The following is a 12267-nucleotide window of genomic DNA, read 5'->3' as shown; positions in this document are numbered from 1 at the left end:
ATCTTTTAACACTGGAGAGATTCAGAATTAAGTATAAAAGTGTTTAAGAAAATCAAAACCATATTTGGGAAAGTCTCAATGAGAAGATGGTATTTAAAGACCAGGGCTTCCCTGGTGGCACAGTGGTTGAGAGTCTGCCTGCCGATGCAGGGGACACGGGTTCGTGCCCCGATCCGGGAAGATCCCACATGCCGCGGAGCGGCTGGGCCCGTGAGCCATGGCCGCTGAGCCTGCATGTCCGGAGCCTGCGTGTCCGGAGCCTGTGCTCCGCAACGGGAGAGGCCACAACAGTGAGAGGCCCGCATACTGCAAAAAAATAATAATAATAAAAAATAATAATAATAATAAATAAAAATAAAGACCAAAGGAGGTGAGAGTCATTTGGGCACCTGGAGGAAGGGTGTTCCAAGCAGATGGGATGGCAAGTGCAAAGGCTCTGAGGTGAAGCAGGCAAGGAGGATTGTAGGAACAGAAAGGAGGGCTGGGGAGAGCAATGAGAGATGGAGTCAGAAAGGAAGGACAGATTGTGAGGCAGGTAGGACATCATGGGACCAGTTCCTGTAGGACTCTGTAGACTACTTAGGGGCCTTTGGCTTTTGGTCTGAGTAAGATGGGGAGCCACTGAAGATGGGGAGCCACTGACCAATTCTGAGCAAAGAAGTGACAAAAACTTCCCTCAAGGGGATCAAAAAGCTTGCACCAAATCCTTTAAATATTATAAACATATAGTTAGGTCACTGAAAAGGTTGAGCCTCTTAGATGTAAATTCCATTTTATCTAGAAAATAAGATTTAAATGATATAGGATGAATCAAGTATTACCCTATTTTACAAACTTTGGGGCTCAAATCATCAACAGCAGAGCTGGTGATTTCAAGGCCATGAGATAAACTCTGGCAGAGGGCCGTCTTTCATGGGGTTGGAAATTTACATGACTTGGAAGAAGCCTAGGTCCTCATGATGCCTCTTTCTGACATTTTACAGCCAAACCCAAACATGCCCATTTATTTGGCCAAGGGTGGCGGGTTAGATTCTCACTTCCCATTTACTGCTTGTGTGGCCAGAGGGACTCCCAGGAATAAAGATATCTGATCCCCGGTTATCAGTGCAGGGCTCTCCTTGTTCCAGGGGTCTCACAAACCCAACCATACCTGAGGCTTGGGGAAGATTACAGAAGTTTGAGCCTTGGTTCTTCTGCTGAGGATGTGAGACTTGTTTCTGATAAAGATCAGTTAAGGTCTTTAGAGCACGGTAGCGATATGACTTGCTTACTGGAAGACTCTGGAGGTGACTTTAGGAGGAAATAAAGAGCAAGAACAGGAGGCAAGGGCGCTGGAAGGCTGCCACCGGTCACCTGGCTTAATGCTTAAATGCTTAATGCGTTTCCTCACCTAGAAAGTGGAAAAAGCATCAGCCTGACTGGGTGGTTGTTTTATGTGAAATAATTCATATAGGCGAAAGCACTCCATTTACTAAAGTTCTGCAAATATAAACGTTTATTAAGAACAGAAGTAATACTGACGTGTGTAGTTTAAAAGCCCAATAGGTGAGAACCTACCGCTTCCAAACACGTCTTGGACTAAACCTAACAAGATGTTATATGTCTACTATATCTCAATTTAAAAGGGAAAAAAGAAAAAGGGGAGGGGTAAAAACACGCCTTTGAACGATACAGAGCCTGGCTACTGACATAATCAATAATAAATAAGCGCATTTGAAGGGGAAGGGGCCAAACCGCTATTAACTTACAAAAGATGCCGTCTGCATAGGTAGGAGGTGCGTCTGTGTGGGTCCGTCATAAAACAATAATTATAGCACAATATTTGTTAGGTATAGTAAGTCTGCCTTGGGTTCTAAGCTCGGACCTGTCGCATCACGATATAAAACCAAAGGATGAAGGATGTACGGAGAAACTCGGACCACTGCCCAGGCAGCCACCTTCCCGAGGAAGCGCCCGGGGCCGAAGGGGTGAAGCCCCAGACCTCGGCCGCCCCATCCCGCGGGCCATCCATCACTCGCCGCGCAGCCCGAGCCCGGCCGGCCGCCGACCCTCCGGGAGTCCGCGGCGCCCGACGGCTCCAGACACGCCCGGCACCGGCCCCGCGCCGCCTTCCAGCCGCCGCCGCCAGGAGGCTCCGCGCACCTTCCCGCCTTTCCCCGCGCCGCGGCCGAGCCGGGCCGGGCGGCCAGGCGGGCGCGGCGCTCGGCGGGGGCGGCCGGGCGGGCGCGGGCGGCGACGGCGCGGCCATTGTCCCGCTGCCCCTCCCGGGCGCGCAGGCGGGCAGGGCCGGGCGGCTGGGCAGGCGGGGCGGCCGCGCAGTCCGGGAACCGGTGCGCCCCGCCGCCGCCCGCCTCTCCTCGCCGGCCGCCGTCCCGAGGCCGGGTCCTTTGCGCCGGCCGGCCGCGCCTCCTTTGTGACCGTCTCCAGACCCTCGGAGCCGGCGCACCGCCTCCACTGCGCCCGGGGCTGCAAATGGCGCCCGCTCGCCTCTGCGCCTCCCGCCGCTCTCCCAGCCCGGGGACGTCTGGGGGGCGCCGCACCCGGGCCGCATCCCGCCGCTGCCGCCGCCCGGGGCCAGAGCCCGCGGCGCCTTAACCCGCGCCCCCGCCCGCAGCAAGGCTCACGGGCCCGTCCCGGGCTGCCCCGACGCCCCGCCCGCCCTCCGCCCGCGCCGTGCGCAGCCACTTACCGCGGGCCGAGGCGCACCGGCGGGTCGCGTGCGCGGGCCGGGGTAAGATTCCCGGTTCTCGGCAGGGGAAATACCCCCTTTCGAAGCCGTTCCTTTGCGCCCTAAAACAAGTAGCCCCAACGTGAGAGAAACAAAAGGTATTTGCTGACGTGGGCGTTGGACAGAAACGCCCGAGGGCTGGGGACACAATTAAAGGGGCAACGCACAGATTTCAGGCACCAACCAGCAGCTTCGCCCACTCCCCTGCCCTTGCCTACACCCCGCTGCACCCTCCAGAGGCACTGGGGTGCCCGGATCCCCTAGCAGTTGACTACAGAGTCATTATTTAGTCAGGAGCTTAAATTTTAAATTGTACTTTACGTTGGGAAAGGCGCCTCCGGAGGGCAGAAGGGCTGGATTTCTAGGATCTGGGGAATTTGGTTTAGGAAAGAGGGAGGGACTTAGGCGTGCCCACAATTACTGTGTAAGTACATGTGACATTATTGTACTTAAGTTTAGCAACGTCAAATGGAAGAGATCTGCACAGAATTTTTCCCTTTATTGAAGCACTCGTTTTAGTCGGGGATAACCTTTTCTAAATCTCTACAGGTCACAAGCATTTTCTTTGAAGAGGATAACCCAAGAAGCTGAGATAAGAGAAAATAACTCTTGGTTAAGTTCAGAGAAAATATAAAACTAGTAAGAATAGCAGGTTTTGTGTTTTCAAATACAAAACTTCATTGTATATCAAGCCTTTCTTCTGACATTTATGTGCCTAATATTTAGAGTTCTGACGTCAGGTTATATATTTGCTAAATCTTAAGTCACTGAATTTTCATTGTTACTACGGAAACAATTCTATAAACTAAATTAGTTTTCTAGTTCCTTTTGTTGGGGTCAGGTACTGAAAAGTACTGTGATATAGTAAAACTGAAAAAAAGACTCAAATTTTCAAAACATTTAGTTTTTGATGGATTTCTCTCTTATGTCATACTCAATTATACTGGACAAAGTTTATTACTTTGGTTTGATCATAATTAGCTATGCGTTTTGAGGATCATACTCTCTACTAGAAGGATACAAAATATTCACAACTATCTCTTAATGTCACTTCTGTATTACTCTTGAGTTGTTTTCCTATTTAGTTGCATGTCCTCACATTCTGAACAGGTAATTGAAAACGTGTTTGAAAGCCACTTGGTATCAGGAGTGTTGGATGTACTCAAACTCTTTTGCTAGCATCCGCATTGAGAATTCTCCCAGAAAGACCTGGGCATTGTTATAGCAAAAGTGGTTTTTTTGTTTTGTTTTGTTTTTCTAGCCTTAATTAATTAAAACATGCAAAAGAATTCTACAAACTTGTTCCTCAAGAGAGCACATCAGATGGGTGATAAACTCTTTGTTTCAAGGAAGAAGTAATGGGAATTTTTTTCCCTCAACTTCCCCCTCTAGCTTCTGAAACTCATTTATATATTTGGAGAATTCCTTACATTATGAGTAATTGGTAGGAGGTGGAATCTGCCTTCTGCAACAGAATCTGGAAATGCCAGTGACTTGCTTTCCCAGAATCCCTTGTGGCTAAGACAATGGCCAGGATCTATACTTTGATAATCGTATGCACCCACCAGGGACTTTGAAGAGGGAGCTGTAAGAAGCAGGAAACTCAAAGAATCTTTTCTGACAGTGGTGATAGTTGCAGCAAGATAGTATCTCCAGGTGCCACAGTGGCAGTGCCACTAGTGGCAGTATCCACTGTCCAGTGCCAGTGCTATCAGTGGTACCAGCTGCCATGGCTCTGCTGAGAGCAGTGTTGGTATCCTCACCGGACCAGTTCTGTGCTATGACTTGGCTATTGTTTCTAACTGGTTAGCATAGGCTTCAATCCCTGTGCTTTGCTCTTCCTGTGATTCTGTGAACTTTTAATACATTCATTTCTGTTTAAATCAGCCAAGGCCAGTCTCTGTGCAACTAAGAACTCTAACTAGTACAAAATGTTAAAAGGCATTTGGATATATGGCCTGAAGCTTAATAGATAAAATTGTTGGAGGTAAAATGTTGTCATCAATGTTGAATAGATGGGAATTAAAACCATGAATATAGATAGAAAAGAGAATATGAAGTAAGAGAAGAAACTAAGAACCAAGCATCACCAACTTCATCATCTAGTGGCTGGCTAGAGGAAGGTGAAATTGCAAATGAGTCTAAGAAGTGACTAGAGTAGAAGGAAGAGATGTGGGATAGTGTGGTGTTACAGAAACTAGAAGAGAGTAATTCAAGAAGGGAGAATTGGACAATAGTGTTAAATACTGCTCTTAGCAGTCTAAGAGAAAAAGTCTATTAGATCTAACAACTTGGAAATCATTGACTTCAGAGAACATTATTAAGCTTGAAAGAAGGGAGCAAAATCCAGATTATCGGACTATGTGGGGATGAAGAAATAGAGGTGGTGAGAATAGACAACTCTTGAGAGATTTGGTTATAAAGGGCAATATTCCAATTACATTGCTGTGTAAAAAGCCAACCCAAACATAGTGGCATAAATCAAAGATTATTTTATTATGCTCATGGATTCCATGTATTGCAGGAAGGGGGACCCCTTCTAGGGCCCAAGAGTGGGCTCTTGTCTAACACTCGGAAATGAATTGTCTGAGGAGACACAAGTGCTGACAAAGCAAGAGACTTTACTGGGAAGGGGCGTCCAGGTGGAGAGCAGCAGGGTAAGGGAACCCAGGAGAACAGCCCTACCACGTGGCTCTCGGTCTCAGGTTTTATGGTAATGGGGTTAGTTTCCAGGTTATGTTTGGCCAGTCATTCTGACTCAGGGTCCTTCCTGGTGGTGCGCACCACTCAGCCAAGATGGATTCCAACGAGAAGGATTCTGGGAGGTTGGTAGGAGATATGGATTGGCGTCTCCTCTCTCCTTTTGACCTTTCCAGAATTCTTCTGGTTGGTGGTAGCTTGTTAGTTCCACATTCCTTACCAGGACCTCCTGTTGTAAGATAACTCAAGCAAGTGGTTACTATATTGTCTGGCCAGAGCAGGCGGTTTCAGTCAGTGGTTCCCCTAATACATGGGTCAAGAATTTGACAAGTCACAGCAGAGATGGCTTGTCTCTGTTCCACAATGTCTGGAGTCTCAGCTGGTAAGACTCAAATGGCTGAGGGTGACTTGAACTGCTGGGAACTGGAATCACCTGGAGGTTTCTGCACTGACAGATCTAGTACCAAGGCTGGTGTAGCCGAAATTCAGCCTCAGTACCCTGGTACTGAACTGAATCTTGGAGACAGAATTTTGGGTGAAGTAGAAAAGAATAGATTTATTGCTTTGCCAAGCAAAGGGGGCCTCAGAGGGATAATGCCCTCAAAGCAGTGTGTCCCGAACTGGAGGGGATAGTGAGGAGTTTCACAGTAATGGTTCAAAGAGGAGGATATGATCAGCTTGTGGACATTCTTCTGATTGGTTGGTGGTGAGGCAACTGGGAGTCAGCACCAACAGCCTTCTGGTTCCAACCAGAAGGGGTCTGTGTGCTTGTGGACAGCATACAGTTAACTTTTTTCACCTCATGGGATTTTAGTATCTTCAAAACAACTCAAAGACATTGTTATGTATAGCCCTTGAGGAGGAACCAGGACCCTGCCCCAAGGCGGTACTATTGTTTCTTGATGCTCCTCCCTTGTCTCCGCATCCCCTCCCTTCCCTGATTAGCAACTGTTTGAACCTGCCCTTTGGAACTCAGGGAAGATAATGGAGGCTGAACGAAGGCTATTTCCTGAAATCAAGCCTATTTCCTATAATCAAGAACCTGCCCATTGGAACTCAGGGAAGATCATGGAGGCTGAATGAAGCCTATTTCCTGTAATCAAGAAATGGGGGACACAGAAAGACTTTTGTGCCCAAGAGCCCCACAGGGTCTGCTCTGTTTCACTGGGACTACTTGAAAACTAGGCTCAGCTGTGACTGTCATCTGGAGCCCTAAACATGGCCTCTTCATGTGACTTGAGCTTGCAGCATGCTGGCTGGGTTCTGAAAGGGAGTGTCTCCAAGAGAGAGCATACCAAGAGGGGGTATTTCAAGAAAACTAGGAAGGAACTGCACAATCTTTTATACCCAGCTACAGAAGTTGCATTGCCTCACTTGCCATATTCCATTGGTTAAAGTAGTCACAAGCGTACCAAGATTCAAGAAGAAGGGGATATAGCCGCGATCTCTTAAGGGGAAGAATGTCAGAGAATTTGGGGCTATGTTTTAAAGCTATTCCAAGCAAAGAGACAGGGTATTAGCTAGAAGGGGATATACACAAAAGACTTTAAAATGTTTAATGATGATGGAAAGCATGAAGATGAGAGGGAGATACTGAATATTCAGGAGGAACAATTAATAGTGGCTGAATCTCTACAAATTCAGGGAGAAGAAGATCAAAATCTTAAATAGAGGAACAGCCCCTAGATCAGAAAAGTGATAACACTGCTATCCCCATTGAAATTGGGCGGGGGGGCAAAGAGAAAAGTATGGATAGGTGTGTTGGTTTAAAAATGCCCACATATTCTTTGACACTGCTCCCTTCAAGAGGTAGATCCTAATTCCCCTCTGCATGAGTGTGAGCTGGACTTAGTGACTTGCTTCTAAATAATAGAATAAAACAGAAATGATAGTGTTGGATTTCAGAGTCTTGGTGATACAGGGGAAAGCAGCGTCCTGCTTTTTCTTTCTGTCTCGGATCAGTTGCTCTGGGAGAAGCCAACTGCCTGAGGATGCTCAGGCAGCCATGTGGAGATGAACAGAGGCTTCCTGCCAACAGCCATGTGAGTGATCCATCTTGGAGTACATCCTCCCACCCTAGACAAGCCTTCAGCTGACTGCAGCCCCAGCTAACAGCTTGACTCTCCCTCAGGAGAGACCCTGAGCCAGAACCAACCAGCTAAGCTGCTCCTGAATTCCTGACCCTGATAAACCTTGTGAAGTACTCAATGTTTGTTGTTTTAAGCCATTAAGTTGTGGGGGTAATTTTTTATGAAGCAACAGACAACTTATACAGATTGTGGTGATTAAAAGTGCTACCATAACAGGGACTTCCGTGGTGGTCCAGTGGTAAAGAATCCACCTTCCAATGCAAGGGACACGGGTTTGATCCCTGGTCGGGAACTAAGATCCCACATGCCACGGGGCAACTAAGCCCGTGCGCCACAACTACTGAGCCTGCACACCTCAACTAGAGAGAGAAAACCCACACACCACAACTAGAGAGAAGCCCACATGCTGCAATGAAGAGCCCACGTGCCACAACAAAAAGATCCCACATGCCGCAATGAAGATCCCACATGCCACAATGAAGACCTGACACAGCCAATATTAAAAGTAAATAAAATAAATATTTTTTTAAAAAGTACTACCATTGGGCTTCCCTGGTGGTGCAGTGGTTAAGAATCCGCCTGCCAATGCAGGGGACATGGGTTTGAGCCCTGGTCCAGGAAGATCCCGCATGTCACAGAGCAACTAAGCCCCTACGCCACAACTACTGAGCCCGTGCTCTAGAGCCTGTGAGCCACAACTACTGAAGCCCGCGCACCTAGAGCCCGTGCTCTGCAACAAGAGAAGCCACCGCAGTGAGAAGCCTGCGCACCACAACGAAGAGTAGCCCCCTACTTACCACAGCTAGAGAAAGCCCCTGCACAGCAGCAAAGACCCAGCGCAGCCAAAAATAAATAAATATATATATTTTTAAAGTGCTACCATAACAGAAACCTAAAAATGTGACTTTGGAACTGAACAGTGGGTGGAAGCTGAAAGAACTTGTATGTAAGTGTTAGTGAAATCTTGAGCCTTTCAAAAAATAGTAGAGTCCTGGGCTTCCCTGGTGGCGCAGTGGTTGAGAATCTGCCTGCCAATGCAGAGGACACGGGCTCGAGCCCTGGTCCGGGAAGATCCCACATGCCGCAGAGCGACTGAGCCCGTGAGCCACAATTACTGAGCCTGCACATCTGGAGCCTGTGCTCCGCAACAAGAGAGGCCGCGATAGTGAGAGGCCTGCGCACCGTGATGAAGAGTGGCCCCCTCCTGCTGCAACTGGGGAAAGCCCTTGTATAGAAACAAAGACCCAACACAGCCAAAAATAAATAAATTAATTAATTTAAAAAAATAGTAGAGTCCTGATTGCCTTTGAGGAAGCTGTAAATGAGGACTTAAAGGAAAGTCATAAAAATTTTACTGGACATTGAAGGAGATGGTGTCCTTGTTATGTACTGGCAGAAATTTAGCAACACTGTTGCCTACAGTAAGGCAAAAAGTAGAAAATGTACCTAGTGAATTAGGTACTCTAGCTAAGGAGATTTCCAAGCAGAGTGTTGAAGGGGTCACTTGGTATCTTCTTGCCACTTGTAAAATATGAAAGAGAGAGATAAACCAAAGCAAGGACTGTTAAACAAAAGGAAACCAGAGCTTGCTGGTTTTGAAAAGTCCTAGCCTCTCCAAGTGGTAAATGATGCTAAAATTAAGAAATGGCTTCTGAGAACAGACTAAATGCCAGAAAACACAGTCTAAAGATGAAGTCAAGGGAGTAGCTGTAAAAGCCTTTGTTAAGATCGAAGAAAGATCTAAGGTGGTACCTCAGAGCACTCTTCAGTTGATTTTAAAAGTCCTCTAAAGATTTAAGAATGTGACTCATGGATCCTCTCAATCAAACAATAGAATTCTAAGAAGTTTAAGGGCATTGTTCCTCAGCAGAGGGCCAGGATAGAGAAGAACTTATCTTGAAGAGCTTTGTGAGGGTGCCTTTTGTTTAACAGAGTGAACCCTAGGAAGATTCACAGGAGATCCACGTTTTTAAAAGACTGTTCTGAGGAACTCTGCTTGGACTGAAAGAATCAAAGGCAATACAAAATGAAAAAATATCTTCTGACCCCCGAAATTCAACTAGTAGGATGCAATCTGTGCAAACTATGCAGTTGCAAACGTGGGCTTTCTTTCATGCAAAAGGAAGAGTGACTCAGAGGGAAGAACCAAGAGCCCAGAAGGTAGAACCAAAAGCCATGGAGGATTATCACTAGGCCTTGAGTCCTAATCAAGGAATTTCCAACATTTGCTCAGCTGGATTTCAGAATTGCTATGGACCAATGATTCATTTGTTCCTGCATTTCTGCCCTTTTTGAATAGGAATGTCTATAGTGGTTATCTTATATGTACCCCCATTGCCTGTTTGGTGTGTATGAGGTAGATAACTTGTCTTTTTAGTTCATGGGTCTTCAGATCAAAAGAAGCTGTACTTGAGGAGCTGTACCTAAGGAATTACACCCTTAGGCAGATGTGGATTAGAGTGGTCAGAGACTTAATGAAATGGAATTTTTAACCAGTCCCTGGAATACAAACTGGAAAGTAATGGACAGAAAGGAAGGGAGTATATTTTCTGAATTGGGGCAATGGTTTATTGATCATTGCTTCATTTGCATTCTGTTTGGCTGAGAGTGACAGAAAACCCAAAGTAACAATGGCTTAAACAAGATAGAAGTTTATTTTTCTCTCACAAAAGAATCTGGAGGTAGATTATCCAAGGCTAGTATAGAAGCTCCATTCTGTGAAGCCCTAAGGGAACCAGGCTGTTACCAACTCTCTGTTCTACCATTTCTAAAGTGTGGCCCTCATGCTCCTATTCTAAAATGGACCTCCAACTCCACATTCCAAGCAGAAGGACAGAGGAAGGGGAGAAGAGGAATAAAGGGCATGTACTTGTTGTCTCTTAAGGAAGATTGTGGAACTGCCATGTCACACTTTTATTTACATCCCATTGGCTAAAACTTAGTCTCATGGTCACATCTAGCTGCAAGAGAATCTGGGAAATATAACCTTTAAACAAGGTAGTAATGTGTATAGCTACATGTTCTATTACCAAAGAAGAAAGAGAGAAAAGATACTGAGGGACAGCTAATAGCCTTCTATAGTCAATATTGTTACTTGTAGATAATAGAATCCACTCTAGGTAGTTTAAACAGAAGGGGATTTATTAAGCAATACTAGATGGCTTATGAATCTCTAGGTGGTCCAGGGAATCATGTTTAATTGCTGAAAGTTCAGGACATTCTCAACCAAGAGAAACTGCCAACTGTACCACATGGCTATAGTTATAGAACTCCCAATGCTGCTTCTTCTTGACACTACGACATTAGGAATAGACAGGGCAGTCCCTGCCAGAGCTACCCCAGAAGCACCAAGTGCCTTCAGACTCTGCTTGCAAGAAGAGCTGATCTACCCATGAGTATGGCTTCTGCCTCACATTTCTCATTTCCTCCTTTCCAGTCTCAAGTCGATGCATCTATTTGAACTATATAGCTTCAGGGGAGTCTAAGAAATATAGTTTCTAGCTTTCCAGCCTATGCAGTATAAGAATGCATACTAGAAATTGGGTCATTTGTAGAGATGTGAATGGATCTAGAATCTGTCATACAGAGTGAAGTCAGAAAGAGAAAAATATCATATACTAATGCATATATGTGGAATCTAGAAAAAATGGTACAGATGAACCTATTTGTAGGGCAGGAATAGAGACGCAGATGTAGAGAACATGGTCACAAGGTGGGAAGGGGAGGGTGGGACGAATTGGGAGATTAGGATTGACATATATACACTACCATGTGTAAAATAGATAACTACTGGGAACCTGCTGTACAGCACAGGGAGCTCAGCTCAGTGCTCTGTAATGACCTAGATGAGTGGGATTGGGGGTGGGGGTGGGAGGGAGGTCCAAGAGTGAGGGGATATATGTATACATATAGCTGATTCACTTCATTGTACAGCAGAAACTAACACAACATTGTAAAGCAACTATACTTCAATTTTTAAAAAAGGCACACTATAAGAGGATTGGAAAGAATGTTTAGTGAGCCAATACACAGTATATGCAACAGTCCATCATTTTGTACAGTAGTTATTCATTCAACCTTCTCATAATTAAATTTCAAAAAACAGCAGTAGCAATAAAATAGTCCCACTTAATATAATTCAACTGTCATTTTAGAAAAAAAAAATTCTTGCCCTGTCTGTGAAAGGGAATACCCAATGTCTCATCAGGAACTGCATCAATTTCTGGGAAATGTTCATATCTTATCTGTTCAGTCGTAATATAATATTCCTTTTTTTCTTTTTTTTTGTCTGCGTTGGGTCTTTGTTGCCACGTGCAGGTTTTCTCTAGCTGTGGCGAGCAGGGGCTACTCTTTGTTGAGGTGCTCAGGCTTCTCATTGTGGTGGCTTCTCTTGTTGCAGAGCATGGGCTCTAGGCACATGGGCTTCAGTAGTTGTGGCACACGGGCTCAGTAGTTGTGGCTCATGGGCTCTAGAGCACAGGCTCAGTAGTTGTGGCACACAGGCTCAGTTGCTCCGTGCCATGTGGGATCTTCCTGGACCAGGGATCAAACCCATGTCCCCTGCATTGGCAGGCGGGTTCTTAACCACTGGGCCACCAGGGAAGTCCCATAATATGATATTCTGTAATCAAGAAAGAAAATGGGTGTAGCTACTACAGTCCTATTTCTGAAACTGGTCACAAGACAATAGTTGGCATTTATAATTTCCTTCCTCTACTCCCTAGCCTATGTTCCATATTCCATAATATA

This window comes from Hyperoodon ampullatus, assembly GCF_949752795.1.
Source record: "Hyperoodon ampullatus genome assembly, chromosome: 2".
NCBI lineage: Eukaryota > Metazoa > Chordata > Mammalia > Artiodactyla > Ziphiidae > Hyperoodon > Hyperoodon ampullatus.
Note: the sequence above shows the minus strand (reverse complement) of the source record.